Source organism: Macrobrachium rosenbergii, chromosome 5 (genome assembly GCF_040412425.1).
Source record: "Macrobrachium rosenbergii isolate ZJJX-2024 chromosome 5, ASM4041242v1, whole genome shotgun sequence".
Lineage (NCBI taxonomy): Eukaryota > Metazoa > Arthropoda > Malacostraca > Decapoda > Palaemonidae > Macrobrachium > Macrobrachium rosenbergii.
This window is the reverse complement of record NC_089745.1, coordinates 9660583-9680934: the sequence shown is the minus strand read 5'-3', so window position 1 is coordinate 9680934 and position 20352 is coordinate 9660583. Positions and strand designations below refer to the sequence as shown.

At 37.0% G+C, this 20352-nt stretch overlaps 2 long non-coding RNA genes across 4 annotated transcripts; one reads left to right on the top strand and one right to left on the bottom strand.

Moving 5' to 3' along the window:
* The first annotated feature begins 336 nt into the window (after positions 1 to 336).
* LOC136838975 (uncharacterized) lies at positions 337 to 5772 on the top strand. Of its 2 annotated transcripts, none has more exons than XR_010853167.1 (4): positions 337 to 462; positions 3900 to 4035; positions 4566 to 4763; positions 5739 to 5772. It is a non-coding gene; the product is annotated as an uncharacterized lncRNA (long non-coding RNA). The 2 variants fall into 2 exon arrangements; XR_010853168.1 differs by lacking the exon at positions 337 to 462 and adding an exon at positions 2767 to 3772.
* Positions 5773 to 6313: 541 nt separating this feature from the next.
* Positions 6314 to 19041, bottom strand: LOC136838974 (uncharacterized). 2 transcript variants are annotated; one of them, XR_010853166.1, is made up of 6 exons: positions 18914 to 19041; positions 10596 to 10792; positions 9917 to 10025; positions 9590 to 9776; positions 6821 to 6876; positions 6314 to 6629 (listed from the first exon to the last, which is right to left on the bottom strand). It is a non-coding gene; the product is annotated as an uncharacterized lncRNA (long non-coding RNA). The 2 variants fall into 2 exon arrangements; XR_010853165.1 differs by lacking the exon at positions 6821 to 6876.
* Positions 19042 to 20352: the final 1311 nt, after the last annotated feature.

The following is a 20352-nucleotide window of genomic DNA, read 5'->3' as shown; positions in this document are numbered from 1 at the left end:
CACTTAGAAGATAGACCGAGGCAGAAAAATATAGAGGAACTCGTCATATATTTTTCCAAAAGGTAAGTCATATAAAGCTGTCGTAAATCCAAACTTCAACCAAAGCAAATGTTTCATGATAAGTTCTTGGAAATAAGTTTTGTCATAAATCAAAACATCCCATATCCTTATTTTATTTAAGAGTTGAAATGACGCCACTAAATCTAGCGGGCTGTGTACAAATCTGGTGGTATCTGGGGTCAAGCCAAGCGATTTTTTATATTTAGCGTTGGCAATACTGACACTTCTTTAAGGAATATACATGGACGTTTATGATTGGTTGGTTGCTGCAGCGAAATTCGTTAGACTTGGTGTTGCTGTAGCAAACCGTAACATTCCTAACAATGTCCGTTAATATGTATTTTTGTGCGAGAATTTTTCGCCTTGAGCTCTGCGTGTATATTATGCTGATGTGTATGTAAGGTAAGATTTCATTAGTTATTGTGGTCATGTTAGGTCTGCTTCCATCTAAGCGATGTTTGTTAGGAGTAAAGTATTTTGTATGGGAGAATAGCCATTTTCTGGGTCAGCATTGCAGGTGACATGCCAATGGTAAAATTGTATTTAGAAACATAGTGCTCATTGAGTGCACCATTGTCAACTATGACCCTGGGTGGTTTGAGGCAAGGTTTTTAGGGGTGAGTCCAAAGATTAACACATGTTTTGGCAATATTTATATGATGTCCTTGATGGTATCGGTTCGCTTGCAGTCTGTAAAATCGACATGATGAATACTTTGTAGCCAAGCTAAAATAGATTTTAAAATGTTTTACTTCAAAAATTCACCATAACTGCTTAGAGCGCGTTAATTCGGTTTTTTTATTAACTTTGGTTAAACTGTTTTAATATAATAAAACAAAATGTTGAAAATTTTTTATTCAGTGGAAGTAATATGAAAAGCTCTATACGTCGAGGAAAAACAAAGTAGCCTATCCAAAGCTAGGAAACTTCAACGGTGCAAATTTGGTAATTTTTTGTGAGTTACTAACAGAATACACAGGCCTAGTGCATAAGGTGGCAAGGGTAAAGGCTAGTAATTGGATTATTTGAAACATTTACCCTGCAGTAGGCTTGTTACGAGGTAGTCTTATTAATTTTGACTATGAGTATGATCTTTTGGATGAAATTTTTGAGAAGCAAAAAAATTGTATTTGAGTTTCAGGTTCTCAACAAATATTACTAGAGTAATTTCAAATATTTTATTCTGTGGTTGGCTTTTTACAAATGTTACACTTAGTTGCCTTCGAAATGCTTGCTTAAGCTAACCCATGAACCGCCCCCCTCTCCCCCGTAAGCATGAGGAACTGCAGTGTGATTTTATAGTCTTAGTGTCTCAGGATTAGGATTATCGGAGGTACTTTAGCTAGTGAATAGGCTGATTTTTATTTACGGTGGCCTAGGTATATTGTAAGGTAGGACTTTGTAGTTAAAATTAGGTTATTTTAAGGTAAGCGTAAAATTAATCGCTGTATATCATTGAATAATTTACCGTGGGGTATAGGCCTACTATATAACCATAGGGGAGGTAAGGTCAAAGGATGGCAAAGCCATTCTGTCCATGCAAGTACCCAGTTTAGGTTGCACAGCAGCGACACTTACTGACATGGCAGTCAGGTTAAAGGGCATCCAAGAAGGAAAAACCCCGCCCCTTCCCCTCCTGACCCCTTAAGAACTTGGTCCTAGGGGTATGCATACCTGTACGTGATATTTAGTTTTTGTGGGCCTATTGCCCCACCCAAAAAAACCTGCTCCATATTATGATCCCCTATTATAAGACTTAGAGATGTTGCAATGGGTTAACTGCCAATTTTTTATGGAAATCAATGTCAATTCTTCCAGATCATATGCAAACTATCTGTAAAACTTATTTTTGTAATTGGTTATGGCTTAGGTTTACAGAAGTGTAAAGCAATGTTTTCATTGTACGTACTGATTTGTGAGCCTTGCTCAGGGATATTTTTTGTGTTAAGTGTAAGAACTTCATTTCATTACAGTTATTTTGGCAACCCTGCAATATGGACGAATTGCAATAAACTGTGCACATGTGGCCATTTTCCATGCATAGTGATCGTTTGCCAATAGGCTGCATTTTTCTGTTTAAGGAAAAGTCCGTTTGACCCCCCAAAAACACCATTCGGGCCATTTCTGGTACCCCTGCAACATGGCCGAATTGCAATCAGTTGTGCAAATGTTGCCATTTTCCATGGATAGTGATCAGTTGCTTGCCATTAGGCTGCATTTTTCTCAGTTTGAAGGAAAAGTCCGTTTGACCCCCAAAAAACATTTTTAGGCACACCTGCAAGATGGTCAGATTGCAACCAGTTGTGCAAATGGGGCCATTTGCCATGCATAGTGATCAATTGCTTACCATTAGGCTGCATTTTTCTGAGTTTGAAGGAAAAGTCCGTTTGACCCCAATAAACACCCTTTACCATTCGGGCCATTTTTGGGCACCCTTGCAAGATGGCCGAATTGCAATCAATTGTGCAAGTGCGGCCATTTTCCATGTATTTTAAGCTGCTTGCCATTAGGCTGCATATTTCTTAGTCTGAAGGAAAAGTCCGTTTGACCCCCCAAAAACACCCAATGCTATATAACCCTTACCAGTAGGGCCATTTTTAGGCACCCCTGCAGTATGGCCAAATTGCAGTCAGTTGTGCAGATGTGGTCATTTTCCATGCATAGTGGTATTTCCCTGCCATTAGGCTGCAATTTTCTCAGTTTGAAGGAAAAGTCCGTTTGACGCCAGAGGGCCATTTTTGGGCACCCCTGCAATATGGCCGAATTGCAATCAGTTGTGCAAATGTGGCCATTTTCAATGCATAGTGATCAGTTGCTTGCCATTAGGCTGCATTTTTCTCAGTTTGAAGGAAAAGTCCGTTTGACCCCCAAAAAACACCCATTCGGGCCAATCGTAGGCACCTCTGCAATATGGTCGAATTGCAATCAGCTGTGCAAATGTGGCCATTTTCCATTATGCTGCATTTTTCTCAGATTGAAGGGAAAGTCTGTTTGACCCCAGAGGGCCATTTTTGGGCACCCCTGCAATATGGCCGAATTGCAGTCAGTTGTGCAAATGTGGCCATTTTCAATGCATAGTGATCAGTTGCTTGCCACTGTGCTGCATTTTTCTCCGTTTGAAGGAAAAGTCCGTGTGACCCCCAAAAACACCCATTCCCGCTAATTTTAGACACCTCTGCAATATGGTCGAATTGCAATCAGTTGTGCAAAAGTGGCCATTTTCCATGCACAGTGATGAACTTCTCGCGATTAGGCTGCAATTTTCTCAGTTTGAAGGAGAAGTCCGTTTGACCCCCAAAAAACACTCCTACCATTCGGGCCATTTTTAGGCACCCCTGCTATATGGCCGAATTGCAATCAATTGTGCAAATTTGGCCATTTTCCATGCATGGTGATTGCTTGCCATTAGTCTGCAAGTGTTGCAAATTTGAAAACGAGTAAACTCTTAATTTAGCCATCTATGGTTTTTGGCAGCTTGGACATCAAGAATCTTAAGACAGGAGCTGCATTATGGTGGTAAATAGAATAGATGGATGGTTAAGAAATTATAGTGAAAAGGGTTTTAATTAACCTGTGAGGTGTACATTGTTGACTTTAAACTTTCTCTATTTTCACAAGTGGTCTTGCAAATCAGTGCACAGGTGAAGAAAATAACTTGAGACTCAGTGCAAACAGCCACAGGATGCAAGGGCAGAAAGGTTAATGGTGTAAGGTCAGTAAAAATTGTGATAAATGAAGAGACTTGCTGAAAATAATTTTTAGAATAATGAAAAGAGAATTGGGACAGGAACGTTAAAAATTAAGGTATTGAGTGCATTGATGAAAAATTGATATTTCAGAGGATGATAGTAAGCAGTCAAATCTTAATGCCTATGCCAAATGCTGTAGCAGAGACGATGACCAAATAACAGTAAGCAAAGGGAAGGTGTATATGGATGGGAAAGTTGACCAAAGATTCAATCACCTAGCAGTTTGGTAAGTTTAGTGCTGGTATCAAATACGGTCAATTAAAGGTTACAGGTAGACTTAAGCAAAATACAAAATCATGGTTGTTAACACGTATATATGACTGAAACAAAAAATCCTCCACAGAGTGGTTTTTCAAGACCTTTGGTAGATGCTAAAGTAAAGTGTGCCTTGCCTTAGGCACTATTTATGTTGATCAAGATGGTTTCCAGTCCTGTGAGTTTGGAAATGCAGTACATTGGTTTCATTGGACTTTTAAAATACTGTTATTATAGTGATGATAGTTATTCAGGGTCATAACTACATGAATTTTGCACCAGCTAGCTGTCATAGTTTCAAATATTTAGCATGTGCAAGCGGTATGGTTAAGATTACCATTTTTGGAGCAGCATATTTGAGATGGAAATTTTTCTGTAAATTTTTTATATCCAGAAATGGAGAAGTTTATGCATGAAGGCAATATTGAGCACCTGAAAAATGGATTTTTTCTGTATCTTTTAAGTGTAGAGGTTGCTATTTTTATTGGTTTTATTTTTCAGCCGTGGTATGATAGGACAGACTACCTCTTGATGTGAACATCCTGTATGGACTGAAGGCAGACTGCCTCTTGATGTGAACATCCTGTATGGACTGAGGACAGACTACCTCTTGATGTGAACATCCTGTATGGACTAAGGACAGACTACCTCTTGATGTGAACATCCTATATGAACTTGAGGACTACGTGCAAAATATATGTAAGCCTAGTGTAGTGTCATCAGTTTACCACAGCTTAGTATTTCATATCTTTTTTTCATATCTTAAAAATTTGAATGTTTTTGTGTAAAATCATTTTGTAATTAAGTTTAGCCAGACTGCTTGGTCCCTTGACTCTTTGAAGGGTTTCTTTTATAGTAAATTTGTTTAGAATTCATCCAATAATTTGCAATTAAAAAAAGACAGTATTTAGATCAACTGAAAGTAATATAGATTGATGAAAATACTAGTTATTTCCAAAACTTGTTTCATTGTTGAATTAAAAAGTTTTGACAAAATTTGTGCATAACTGATAGTTTACTCGTAGATTGATGAAAATACTCATTATTTTCAAAACTTGTTTCATTGTTGGATTTAAATTTGGACAAAATTGTGCATAACTGATAGTTTACTCGTAGATTGGCAATCTCTGCATACTACAGGGATTGAATCACTTTGGGCCGTTCATTAATTATCCATGTGTCAGTTGAATACATGACCAGTCAAAGTTAAAACAACTTGAAGTGGTGTGTTATTTTTGGTTAAAAAAAGTTACTTCAACCATGGGGTATGATGATGATTATTTTTATCAGGTTCATTGTTCTATAAATTCTGCCAAAACCTGTTTTAATATCTTAAAACCTAAGTTTTTGGAAGAATTTGTGGAACAATGAACCTAATAAATAATAATCATTATACCCATGGTTGAAGTAAATTTTAACCAAAACTAACAACCCACTTAAAGTTCGTTTTAGCGTTGGGTGGGTCATGTGTTCAACTGACACATGGGTAAAAATTAATGAACAGCCCAAAGTGACTCAATCCCTGTATATATAGAGATGCCAAGTTTTTAACAATGTCATAACTGGATACACCAGAAGAGGTCTTATTTGATATCTTTTTCTATCGAAATTTTGAGCTTTCATAGTTTATGGAAATTTTTAGCTAATTATTATCCTATTTTTTTTTTTACACAGGGAGAGTGCAGTGGGACTGAACAATGTAAGAAAAGAACTTTATGGAAGATCGCCAAATGTAGAATGAGAGAGTAGCTAAACAAAAGAAAGGAACTGAGATGGAAGATCATCCTTGTTTTGCGGTGGGACTTGTACGAGTTCTGACAGATGGAAGAAGATCGCCAGATGTGAGAGTGCAGTGGGACTGAACAATGTAAGAAAAGAACTCTGGAGATGGAAGAAGATCGCCAAATGTAGAATGAGAGAGTGCAGTGGGACTGAACAAAAGAAAGGAACTGAGATGGAAGATCATCCCTAGATGTAGAAGGAGAGATTGGAAGAAGTCCTGAGGAGATGGAAGAAGATCGCCAGATGTACAACAATATAGTGTGCACAGTGTAAGAAAGGAACCGATTCTGAGGAGACTGAAGATCGCCAGATGTACAACGATATAGTGTGCAGTGGGACCGCACAATGTAAGAAAGTTCCTGAGGCAGATCTAAGGCCGGTAATCCAGGGCAGTTGTAATGGATTTTTCTGGACGATTCAAGATTGCTTGAATCTTCACAATTAAAGAGAAAGGAATAAACCACACGTTCTTTATAGTTACTTTTATTCGTTTAATGAGAACAAAGCGCAGGTTAGACCGTATTTCAGTCCTACCAAAATATTATATACCCTCAACTGCAAAGTCGGTGCGGCTAATACATTTATACAATTTAGAAAATTGGTACCGTTGCCAAATTTACTCTACGAAATGGTCTGCAACCACCTACACAAAGTTCACTAGGTAGTTATCAAAACTCAAGACTCCCTACCATTTCTTACACTCCAACTTTAAACCTTCCTGTAGAAAATTTGTCCATGACTTCAGTTAGCGTAGGGGCAGACTAACACTTTAGTACTGGAGCCCTGAAAAGAGGTTAACAATAATAGTATACCAGTTCCACTAATAAATACAACCATGACTTTATCTTCATCTATATTCTTTTAAAGGCTGTAATTTTGTTTTATAGCAAAAAATACCTTGACCAAAATGAATTAAAATTATTAGTGATTGAATTATGAATTATGCAATTTTCAAGTAAATAAAATCAACAAACCTCCCAATAACAAAGAAAAACCTTCTGAGTGCCATCAGTGAATTATTTGACATTACCTGCAGACAAGACAATTTATTTATATGTAAAAGAATGCGTGAATTAAGGATTATTCAGAAGAAATATTTGATATTACCTGCAGACAAAACTGGTTTATATGTTAAAAAAATAGAATGCTAAAGTTTAAATCTCAAGAATTTCAATATATGTAAAATTATACGATGCTCAAAATTTAATCTCTTGATTGAAAGAGTAAAAATCTCAAAGTTGTTTCCATACAAACAAGTCACATACCAAACACTGATAAAAACAATCATGCAGATCTGCGGAACAGACACGCTATAATTTGATAGTTAACGAAGCGTGTGTAGGCAAGAAGATAGCTGTGCTACAAGATACCGGATGTACAAGTCCAGTTGTAGCGAAAGTTTGGTAACTGACGACCAGTGTGATTCTAATAATGGTTATATGCACTCAATGCACATCAACAGGTACCTTGGTTGCAAAGATTTATGAAAACACCCCATGCTATGGGGAAGAGTTACAAGGTGTGTTCCTATTGACATCATCCCTGGAAGCATTCCAGGCATAAAGGACCGTGAAGAAATTAACAAAGCTAAGGCCGAGATAGTCAAGAAAGCTGTCGAAACACAAAGGCACAAACCAGAAGAAAGTGATGCAGGGATGGATCTGGAGAAGGTAAGTACCGAGACAGCAGCAGATGTGACCAGATCCAAAATTCAGCAGAAGAAATGCAGCATTAGGTCATTGGCAGTAGCTTCTAGCATCCCAGGAGTAGGAGCAGATTAGATGAAATAAGCCTAGTAGAAGGATCCTACCTCAGCAAAGCAGTGGGTGAGAGCCAAGAATGACAGAATTCAGGATAAAGGATGAAGAAACTTTTCAAGTTTGATTATCGAAGTTTTTCACGGCATGGTTGGTGAAGTACGCTAAATTAAAGACATGACACATTATATGTCGATGCTTATTTCACCGTAAAACCAACAGGTGGTTGGATTCTGAAGTAACATTTGCCAATGGACTGTACCTAGCACCAGCAAAGAAGAGGTGTTTAAGAATGGCTGTAGACATGACCTATATCGCCAGAGAGGGGCAAGTGAAGAAATGAAATACTTTTCTTTAGGTTCATCGAATTTTTTATTTTTTTCTTACAGAAAAACACAATCTCGGTAAATTTACTCTAGAATACGAAAATACAATGCAAATTATATCATATATGTTAAATCTGAGTCACCAAGCATTGTAATCTTTCAGATGACGCTAGAGATTAAAAGATAGTTGCACCGGTGTAGTACTCTTTATCAGAACGACCATCGCATCATCATACGAGGTAAAATTTTCCAGCAGGTGTTAAAAGTCAGCTTGGTAAATAGGACAGCTACGGTAAATGTCATTTAAATCTGCAAGAGCGTTCTGCATGAACTTGCAACACAAGTTTGACGTTGCAATGGACAGCACATACTAGGGTAAAATCTCATAAAAGCAAGACTGTTGGGAAAGATGTTGATGGTGTGTGTGTGTGCGTGTGTAATCAACATTGCATTCGTTCCTTTATTGTTCCCACGTTGCTCAAATTTAACTCTTGATTTCAAGAGTGTTCATTGTGGTGTCATAAATTCATTTGTATAGCTGTTTTTTATTTTGCTCAGAACTGTCGCTGCAAATTACAACTTGAACGCTGTAAAGCTACATTTATATCAATGATGTCAGAATCAGAAAGGGGCACAAAAACCAACACACTAAGACAGTAAGCCCTCCCTTTCTAAAGTTGCCAGATGTCGCATTATTGAGCAATATACTGTATGTCCGAAGATTTAAAAACTGTATCTTCATGCCGAGTGTACATCCAAATGGTAGATTTTGCTACAAGAGGCAGGGTCCTAAGGACCTATTCCAGAGAGTAAGAGACAGAGCAAAGTGGAATTTCTCACGACTCATGGTAAGCTGCAATAAGATCACCGTGGTTTAAGCAAAGTTAATAAAACTCCAGGACACAGCACAACCAAGAGGCAAGTGAGATCATTCCTAGGTTTGACAAGCTACTGCAATTAGTTTGTAAACAATTACTCAAATCAAGCAGTGCCTTTGGCCAGACTCTTGAAGAAGGGACGACTGAACATGATAGAGTGGAAGGAACCTCAGCAAAAGGCATTTAATGGCCTGGAGCAGGCTTTTGGATGCTACAAGTACTGGAGTTCAGTAGAACTTGTACTGTGCGGACGGATGATAAAACGAAAGACTGGGAGACATACTACTGCAAGAGTTTGCTGGTAGGATATTTCCAATTGCTAATCAAGTAGAGAAATAAAGGAGGTGGGCAACTATTGTACCACACAAAAAAGGGGTGCATAGCAATAGTTTTAGTGGTCAATGTTTATGTATGACGAAGGTAAAAGAAAGACAGCATGACAGGTAGACAGTCGAGTAGACCGACAGAAGGCAGCTTATGTCAATTCCTGTCACTTTACACAGTAAGGAGAATCCAGAGCGTCATTTAGAGAAATTTATCCTTGCAGCATCTGAGAGAAGCGCCATTTTCCAAAACGGAGATGACGAAGCGTGTAAACAAAAGCTCTACCTGACCGCTTCCACAACTTGCGTGCGGTTTGTTGTGAACCACCCTTCCAAGATGTCAATAAATTTTATATTTCTTTTATTCAATAATTTAATCACACCATATTATAAATATGAGACAAAACAGCCACTTCCCATCTAGACCCATAAATATTGTGACAGATTTGTTAGTCTCACCTTGCAGCTAGAAAGTAAGATATGGAGTTTCTTTCAACCATATGTTAGTCATTTTGCTACTGTGCTGACATTCATCATCAAATTTAAGCTGCTTTTATCCTTCGTGTTTTTAGTACAGGACCCACCACCATCAAACTGAACGACCACCACAGCCAGAGAGGAATTCAAACCCATGATGTGATAATCACTGAAAAGACATTGAAATTTAATTTGATATTAAGAGAATGAGGTGAAAAGGTTAAAGGAAAGCTAAGATCATCATCTTAATTAGAAATGCAAGGGTATCTACAGTAGGAGTCAATCAAGACGAGTATTATGATCCCTTACTTGGGTTTCTTATTTTGTAGAGTCCAACATTTGTTGCAGGACGAGAGCTTGATACGAGTATCATCCACGGCGGTGTAGGGATATTGTCTCTTGGTCGAAGATCGACAATCTGAAAATCAGAAACAATCGTTAACGTTCTTATACGTATGGTTACAAGTACAGAGAGAGAGAGATTCTGTTAAAACTTCTGTATCGAACTCCTCAAGTAACAAATTAGTTTAAAAAACATTAAGAGCATTTAAGCAAAATAAGAAAAGCAAATAAGACTGAGTACCAGAATCTATGGAGCCCAATGACACAAAAATATTACCGATCATCCTGGGTAAACTGTAAACAATATCTAAAGAGAACCATGTTTACAACTTTTATTTTCAATTTTTCGCAATGTAAAATCGTTACTATAACATTTTTAGTAATAGAATAATTTATCTTAATTGAATTAAAGTTATTTACTCCTTGGCTCAGAATATAGAAATTATTAATCATTATTCAGTTTGATGAATGGAGAATGTAAAATTGAGAAGTATTAAGAATAAAGTTTTAAATTAGTCAAGTCTCACTTATGAACATGAATTATACAATTTGACAGTCATTTTGAACAGCTGAGTTGCCAGACATTGTATTTATTCCTGAATTTAGGGGTGGGGGGTTGCTAAACCAACCGACATTATCTACTTACTGCTATTTAAGACATCCTTTCATGTAATTCCTTGATGTGCTGCAACGTAAATACTTCTAAGCCTTGATCCGCTGGGTACCGTCGAATAAGACACGATGCCCTCTACATGGCTGGGTAAGATAAATACCATGTCACTTATACAATCCGGTTGCCTTTCTTCACACAGTAACCCAAAACTCCAACGGGGAGGTACCAAACTGGAAAATCATGAAAAGAACAAATAAAGAACAGTTGTTTAAGTACAGAAACGAAAGTCATCATGAATGGCAAGAGCTCTAACTCCATTGGTAACAATTAACTCACGATAGCAAAAGATTAATAACGAAACAAACTGGATTTGTTACACAAAATGCAACTGCACAAATAAGTGAAGTGGAAGTTGGTTCCATCTAAAAAATATAGCTTTACAAAATTACGTGTTCAAGTGCCTTAATATGCCCACATCGAGAGAATCCAGTTAGTCACGGGAAAATGAACTGGATTACAGTTTACCCGTGAGATACTGCCTCCCAAGTAACATGTGGGGTCGAAGTGTGCAAATAAACGACAAACAAAAACTATACGAATTATGGGAGCTAAGTAAAACATAATACTATCACAGTTAACTATCATAAATGTGGCCTTATTTCTCTTTACATAGCTAAACTAGAGCCGTGTCACATTGTGCTACCAAATGAAGATCAGTATAAAAAAAAAACATCTCGCTAGAGAACAACAAGCTGTCCAAAACACTGATAAACTTGGTACATAGTAAAATATTTATAAAAAGACAAGAACGAACAGATAGAAATGACTGTAGCATTTAGGTAAAGTGACTTCCTAAAGAATGACAAAGAAACAGGAGCTTTAGGCGAATTTTGACAGCGAATTTAAGAGCTTAAGTATTGAAATGTGACTAACAGCTGCAAAACACCGTTCAAAATAATGCGAATTAAATCAGAAGTATTAAAGAAAATTGGGGTTCAAAAAACACTACCTTCCCAAGGACAAAGTGACCACTCATTTGAAACAAGATACAAGAAAATAGTTACAATGCCAGTAATCACAGTGCACGAAGAAAAGTATTCTAATCAACTACTCCTGAACCGTAGGTATGAACAGTTTAAACCATTAGTTGTCCTCATACATGCATAATTCACTACAGCATTATTAATTCCTACCAGTGATTTAAGTAGGACTAAAGCCACTTCGAGAACATACGCCTAACACACTGCAAACCTACCACTCCCTACTGTACTTACTAAATTCTCAAATCAAGTCACAAATACAAAATAAATCTTATAGAGAAAACCCGTTAACGATTAACTTCCAGGTCTACAACAACGATATTTTTTTTTATAGTCATATATATATATATATATAATATATATATATATATATATATATAATATATATATATATATATATCAGTTCCACCTTCGATTAGTTTTGGCAAATATTCTACACGATCATTTTATGATTGGATGGATTACCTCCAGACTCGCAGTTAGCACCAAAACTATTTATAAAATTTAAAAGAATTTTTAGAACGAAGTATTTAACGGAATACAGTGGGAAGGCCAACCCCTGTAAGAGCAGATTGGGTGGTACTTTAGCTATTTTCCAGAGATGCAGCATCTTATGATGGACTAAAATCTCGGTATTGTGATAAGTATGCCTATCTTTATCCCCCAAAGCTCTCTTAAAACATGGTAAAGATGACCTACGTTATATATCGCCTTTAAAACACCAGACCAAACTGATATATAGGATTCATGTGAAAACTTGAAATTATTAACTCATGATGGTAGGAAACCCAGCCACAAAATTCCTTTAGCCTTTGCAGTGTTACTGCTAGAGCTAAATTTAATGTTGACAGTGAAAGAGCTTTCAGATTCAAGTAATTTGTTCAGCACGTTTCGTTTGGTCAGAATATTTCTTACAAGGCCGTTTGGGGTAATTCTACACAAGAGCTCCGCACGGAGACACTGTTTATTTATAAAAAATTTTGAACAATATAGAATAGTGCACATAATTCAGTACAGGTGAGATCATTTAATTTTGTCTGTTTTTAGGTTTATCCCCGAGGGGTTGGTACCAAACACGGCGACCCGCGTAGCTTTTCTGTGGAAGTAAGATAATGATTATAATGTAAATATTAAGTCGTATCCTAAGTTAAATAAAAGCAATTCATTTTCACTAAACCCGAATGACAGAAGTCTAAACACAGTACTGAAACTAGTCTCTCAAACAAACTGCTAAAGAAAACGAGGTACAATGAAAACTTTTAATGGGGGACTTTTGTATAGATTTACCCTTCGACAGTTTTGTCTAAGTTTTCACACCACCTCTTATCTTTTTTCTCCTCAAGTCGGTATTTTGCTATTTTCGAGAGAGAGAGAGAGAATGAGAGAGAGATGGTAGGGGTGGAGGTCAACCACGCACCGAGTATACGCGAAATTACCTACAAGAAAAAAAAAAACTTTCACCTACAAGTCACTTTGCATGCGCATTCTGTGTCAGTTGGGGCAACGTATTGCCGTACACCTGCAGGATTGGGTGATCCATTTGGATTCACATAAACGTATCAGGGCGAGATTTTGCCGAGTACTAAGTTCACGTCTGTGTAGGCGGAAGCGAGAGAGCAGATAGGGTAGAGGGTAGCTCGAGACACTGCGAAACTGGTTAATTATAAGAATGTTCTTATAGCTGAACGAGGTAGTAAATCGTTGGTGAACAAGGGTCCCAAGAAAGAGAATGAAAAGGGACAATGAAAGCTGAAAAAATACTACTGTGCATTTCAGGGCCGTGACTAATTGATTTTCGTCGATAAAATCTTACCAAAGCATCGGATTTGGATCGTATTTTGGAAATAGCAATTTGAAGCCACAGCCTAATATGAAAAAATATGCAGTGATGTCTAATGTTGATAATTAATGCAATTATCCGAGTAAATAAAAGAAATTAAAGGGAAACTTTGCTTTAGTAAGCACCCAGAAAGAGGCTAGTTGTGACAAACTATAACATCAAACGTAATTAGCAATACAATGATGCAAACACAAATATTTGACACAATAAGCAATACCTTTGAGAAATGATAATTATCAAAACTGTAAGATAACTACTATAAAATGGATTAGTGGATTACGTAAACTATGACATCAGACGTAACAGCGGGGTTCACGTTCCAGTAGCATGATAATGATTTGTATAAACACAAATATTTGACCCTCTTGTACAAAATATAAATTACCTTAGTAATTGCTTGGGTAGGTTATCACCATTTAAGATACCAAAACTAAGATAATATAAATTTAAAATATCAAATGGATTAAAATGTTCTCATAATATTGCTTAATTTAGGTTAGCTGGAACCCTGGCCCAAGGGGAACCTTGGCTTGGACTATGAGTTACGAGTAGCCTATCATTCAGCACTGCAATGTAGTTATGATTAAATGAAATATATAATAAACGATGTAAATGAAATGATCAAAATAACTGAAAATTGAACGAATGAGTAACTTCAGATCCATAAAAGAATAAATAGATAAAACCGGGAATACATTGACTCACCGATAACTACTCAACAACCCTACAACAAACATCAGTGTCAGTTTCAAGTAAATGAATCAGGCTTATAGAAACAACAAAACTGACACAGAGGCACAGAAATAAAATAATGAAGGGGGAGTAGCGTGCTTATACCAAGCACTGTGGATTTATTATGGGACTGATCATGCATTAAGGAGGTTGTGGTTAGAACACTTGCGTTATGTTACATTCATTTAGCAGGACTAAGCAGGTTCACGTGAACCGCAACTTTCTAGGAGACAATATGAAGCGACAGAAACTCCAGGGTAACAATTTATGGTTTTCACAGTGTTACTGTAAGACTTGGTGCATATTTCAAGTTAAAGGAAACGTGAATTGCGCCATGGAACAGTATTACACAATCAGTATTCTCATTTGACGCCCATTCCCTCATTTTGCTCTACTTTGGGGCTCATCGAAAAGATGTGAGAGAGAATGTATGGTAGATGTTTGTGTGTGAAACAATATCAGAATTCCTTATACTACTACTATTACTACTACTACCAACATCTGAGTCTTCATTCATAAGTATATGGGCAGGTTGCCTAGTAAAGTACGTCAGTGAGTGGGAAGGCCTTCAGTAATGACGTTTTACTAGCCTCGATCTACAAACTTGCTGGATTTAGCTGTTTCCTTAAATTTCCTTGATTTATTCTGATAAGTGCCTTAATTACCCACATTAGACATCACTGCACATTTTTGCCAATTAGGCTGTGGCTTCAAATAGCTATTTCCAAAATATGATCCAAATCCGATGCTTTGGTAAGATTTTATCGACGAAAATCAATTAGACACGGCCCTGAAATGCACAGTAGTACCGTCTATAGTACTCGACGCAGGGCAATAATTGGAACATTAAAATTCAAGAAAAAATACCCATATATTCGCAGTCAGCAGTTTAGTGTATAAAGATGGCATTAGTACATAAATTAAAACGTCGTCTATAATAAGCATTTTATTTGGAGCAGAATGCAACAAAGCTTGTGACTGTTGCACTCAGGAATTCGTGAATTCCTTGATGAACGTTAGCACGGAAATATGAGCACAATCCTCCCCATTACCTCAGAAACAAATGGTAGTCGAGTCTTTCACTAGTATTATTAATGCTAAGTTCGATGAGACTCGCCCCAAGACCCTTATAATTCTGGTTTCAAATTATATTTAGAGGGGCGAGGCTGACGGAGTTTAAATGTAACCCCGATTAACCCCTAAAAATGAGGCTGATTGGGCTAATACTGAATTGGGTAAAAAGATTCTGCAGGAGGGTTCACAAACAATTGTAACTGCCAACGCTTGAACTGACGTGCGTCATAAGACTTCACATTCATGTGTCTCAGGCCTCAAAATTTACCATTAAAATGCGTCAGAAAACAAGATTTGTACAGGTAATTCGCTGGAGGCATAACCACCCCCCCAACTTTTTTTACCCAGAAAACCATCCAATCCCACAGCACGATGATTAATATACCAAAAAATACTTTGAATTTGTAATGAGGCCTTCGCAGCCAGGTTGGGGAACATTTCAATCAACTTGGCATCCTAAGAGTCTTGATTTGATCAACCAAATACTAAATACAAAATACCGAGCTAGAAGCTGTGGACACCAGTACACGTTACAATGCAAAGGTACCTACATACTTGTGCGCTGAATCATCCACAAAGGAGATTTAGTACCCAAACCGTCTTGCCAAGTTTTATAAAGCCAAGACCATTTATAGTCAAATCATCCGATAACGGACATTAATAGTTCAGCTTAAGTGGATCCTTTAGTGAATAATTTCTACTTTACACCAATTCACCAAAAAATATTATTTACAGCTTCACGTCCGACACTATAGTGTTAGTGATTTACCAATATCAATATGGTTGGCTAGGACAGCCATTATTTCTATTTACATTTACGTAAATACAAAACCGTAATTACCATTTTTCAGACGTCTTTCTTTGCATATTCTGAAAGTTTGAAGGGAAGGGCTTAAAAACAACCAAAAGCCATATTTTCACCTATTTTCAACTGATTTCTTATATTTATCAAGTAAATGTTTAACTACTTGTTAGTTGAAAAACCAGTTTGCATTGATCAATATGGAAAATTTTGTACAGGCTCAGCAGGCTGTAGTAATGAGGTAAGTCTTCACTGACGAACAAAAAAATGAAAAACTATCGTTCCAGATTAGCTGGTCAGAACTAGACACGTAACACTTTCCTTACCAATGTTGATAAAACATCAAATTGAACAGTGAAAATATCAAGGGTAAGCAGCTGGCCTGTATCCACACGATATATTTTCTAGCAGTTTTTTTTTTAATTATGAAAACTGCTTTTATTCGGCGAGGATTTTGAAAATATCTTAAGCTTCAACTACATGGGGGAATGGTGCGGGACAAAAATTTAGTAAACATTTAAAAATACAGGAGGCATGAAAAAAAAAATGGCTTCCTTCATCTACGATTACTCAAAACCAAAACGAAATTTCAAACTTTTCTACTTCTAGACGGAAGTAAACGGTAAGCCTTTTAACAAACAAATGAACCTCCTGGAATGAAAAATGAAAATAAGATTCTGGATTAAAACGGGCCCACCAGAAGAACGGACGAACGAACGAACTCCCAGAACCAAAACTAGATTCACAAACTTGCGGGCCGAAGTAGCAACAGATACTAGAAAAACTAACAAAATGTCCATAAACATTTCGTATTTAGTCATGAGAATATTTTCACAAATCTTTCGAAGGGAAACCAAAGCAGTAAAGCCAAATCGAGTCAGAGAGTAAAGCGTAACCCAGCAAGGGCTGTCAGTTCCATGAGTGTATCAAGAGTCCGCTTAGAGAGTGGGCTCTTCCAGCTCCGAGGGAAAATACAATTGACTATACTTGTGGTAGTCCGCTAGTTAATAGCTAATCACTTAATACATTCTGGTTGACAGCATAACTTTCTAATTGTTACAGTGTCAACATACTACTGTTTATTCATATACATACATTTCCGCCCCCAAGTCTCAGAATTCATAAATGTTCTCTAAATTTGTTGTTAGCAACTTTATCTCCTCCCTAAGCCGCCTCTCTCTCTCTCTCTCTCTCTCTCTCTCTCTCTCTCTCTCTCTCTCTTCTAGTTCTGCTCTATCTGCAGACCTAAAAATCAGAAGATTCTTCATAGGGCTTCTTTACTACACTAGTATATGAATTTGATGTGTAAGCATCGAGTACCAGTCTCTCTGACAACCATTTCCTTCACCCCAACATTTACAGAAATGATTAATTATCTGTAATGGTTCAGCACCAATGTATCTAAGTTTTCCACTTTTTTCAGCACTCTCCAATTAACAACACATAGCAGATCCGATTCACGTCTTGCAGGTTTTCATTGTCACTCCAAGACACTCATTTCTTGTGCCCATGTGTATTATAAAATGTATTACTACCCAGGCGCCATCCTTCCCCCGTCCGCATGGCACAAATAGCAGACATCATGGGATGTCATTGATAATCATATTAGGTTAACGTTAACCAATAAGTCATTGTACAGTAGAATTCTCAAGCAATCACAAAGCACCGTTTATTAAGCTCTTGATACAGGAGTGAAAAGCACACAATTCTGCTACCATTACTCACTACTTACAATAGTAAATTGGTAAAAGCGCAAAAGAGGTGTGCATGTTAGACCTATTTCTGTGGATGCACTCTAACCAAACCTTCCCTTAGCCTAACCTTTTCTAGTTTGAACTGACAGCCCTACTATACGCAGGCTTTGATCTTCATCGAATACTACGGTATTATGTAAATGAAACTGAAGTGTGCCTTGGCAATGTAATTATAGGAATACCTGTTACATTTCATTGCACTGATTTTTCTTCAACCATTTCAAACACTACCGAATTATGCCAACCCTGACTTCAGCTATCAATAATTGGTTTAGAATTTTCACGAAGTGACTATCAAAACTGGTTTAACTGAACATTTAATTCACACTATAGGACACAACACTTTTTTGGGTTAAAGTTTGACGACACGGCTGACGTTTTAGATCCAACATTGGTAACCTACATATTTGTTAACTTTTTAAAGTCTGCATGGACGTAGGGTTCAGAAGCCTATTCACCTTTCAGAAATATGGGCCCTGATCATATCTATGTTTCAAGCTTTGACGCTTTATTGAACTTTGACCAGTAAGTCACGTAAATACCGTGGACAAAATACGACTGGCTGCAAATTAAAACCAGGTTTACAGATATGCATTTAACACACTGTTCCGACATTTGCTTGATCTGAGTTTTCTAGACAAAAAAACTTAACTACAACAATCTTTGAATTTCGCACCAAAGCTTAGCGGTGAACCAAAGAACATGAACTCCTGAATGCAAGTGATTATACTGCAAAGAACTGCAGACTTCAAGGAAATGTGACAACTTAAATTTCTAGGAAATTTGAATTGACAGAGTTACAGTTAAAATCAACTAGGCCGTGTGCAAGAAAGGGGGAGGGGGACTTGTTAGTCTCAATCTGGGTAGGAAAATTTGAATACATTTGTATTGAGTTTTAATAGTTTGCTAATGTCACTGATATTTAATCAAATGATAAATAGCTTCTTGATTTTAGGTAGTAGGGTAAAAACTTTTTACACGAAGAAAGGTTTCCCCCCCATCTAGCTACAATAGTACTTATTAAACTTGTGCTTGAAATTTGATTGACATCATAAACACTTGTGTAAATTGCTTTGCAAAATCCATTTAAAGCTCCTCGTGAAACTAACCTTACGTTGTAGATTAAATACTTGTAAAGTCTAATAGAACGAACACTCTCCCCTATAAGAACGTCAGTTTTCCTTCCACACGAGCCTGGCAAAATAGCAAAAGCACGAAAAGCATCCTCTCACTTGGGTTCACCACAAGGAAAATGGAAGATATATAGGGGAAGTATAGCAACTGTCATTGATCTGTTTTAGTGTCCTTGTAATATAAGTAGCGCCATCTGCATTTTGGTCTCAGAACCACTTGCTTATGGAAGATCTCTGATGTTACCTTCAGTGAATCCGCTGCAAAAGCAATATATATATATATATATATATATATATATATATATATATATATATATATATATATATATATATATATACACATATATATACACACACACACAATTCCTTGAGCCGTGATAATGCACATTTCCACGCATACCTTACATAATATGAATTCTCTCCCCGCCCCCGAATTTTTTTTCAAGATCCAGGGGCTTATGGAAGACCTATTACGTCACTTTCTAATAAACTGTTGTGAAGGTTATTCATTTCTGTCTATATACAGTTCCATGAAATTTAGTTACCACTAGACAACTATGGCTGCCTTGGTCATATAATGTGAGCTGACAGATCAGTGGGTATTCGTCTACCTAATCCCATCGAGAGAGAGAGAGAGAGAGAGAGAGAGAGAGAGAGAGAGAGAGAGAGAGAGAGAGAGAGAGAATTTCCATCATAATTATTCTCTATACGAAATGTCACACTCTGTTGATAAAAAGCCCTTAATGATCATTTATAATAATACAAATAAATAAATAATGCGTCATGTCTCTACTGTGGTGTGTTTGATAAGTAGTCGAGTTTCACCTGAACACAAATATTTACATAAAACTTCCTTTGTAAAAATTAAGCATAGACCATTACGATACCCGTTAAATATATGTGGAAATAAAGTTTCCAATGAAATAATTCAGTGTACTCATAGTTGGATATCTGTGAAATATCCATCGTAGCATCATACGCTTATATCAGTTCATGTCAAATACGATTAAAGAAAACGTGTGGACACCGAACTGGAAAAAACTCAACTTCAACAAATACTTAAATACAATGATTGCTAGATTACTTCAGTATATGGGAAAAATGCACGTTAAAAGAAGAAGAAGAAGATTCTATATTCACCATTACTGTACGAAGGTTTTACAAATAGGCATGGAAATCCATGTAAATGCACATATTACTCTTGTGTAATTTGGGAACTATTCTACATTTGGGGAAAGTTTCAACAAGAAATAAATTTTTCACCATATGTTTTAGAATGGAATGGAATGGAATATAGAGTTTAGGCCAAAGGCCAAGCACTGGGACCTATGGGGTCATTCAGTGCTGGAAAGGAAATGGAGAGTAGGTAGATTTTAAAGGTGTAACAAGAGGAAAACCTCGCAGTTGCACTTTGA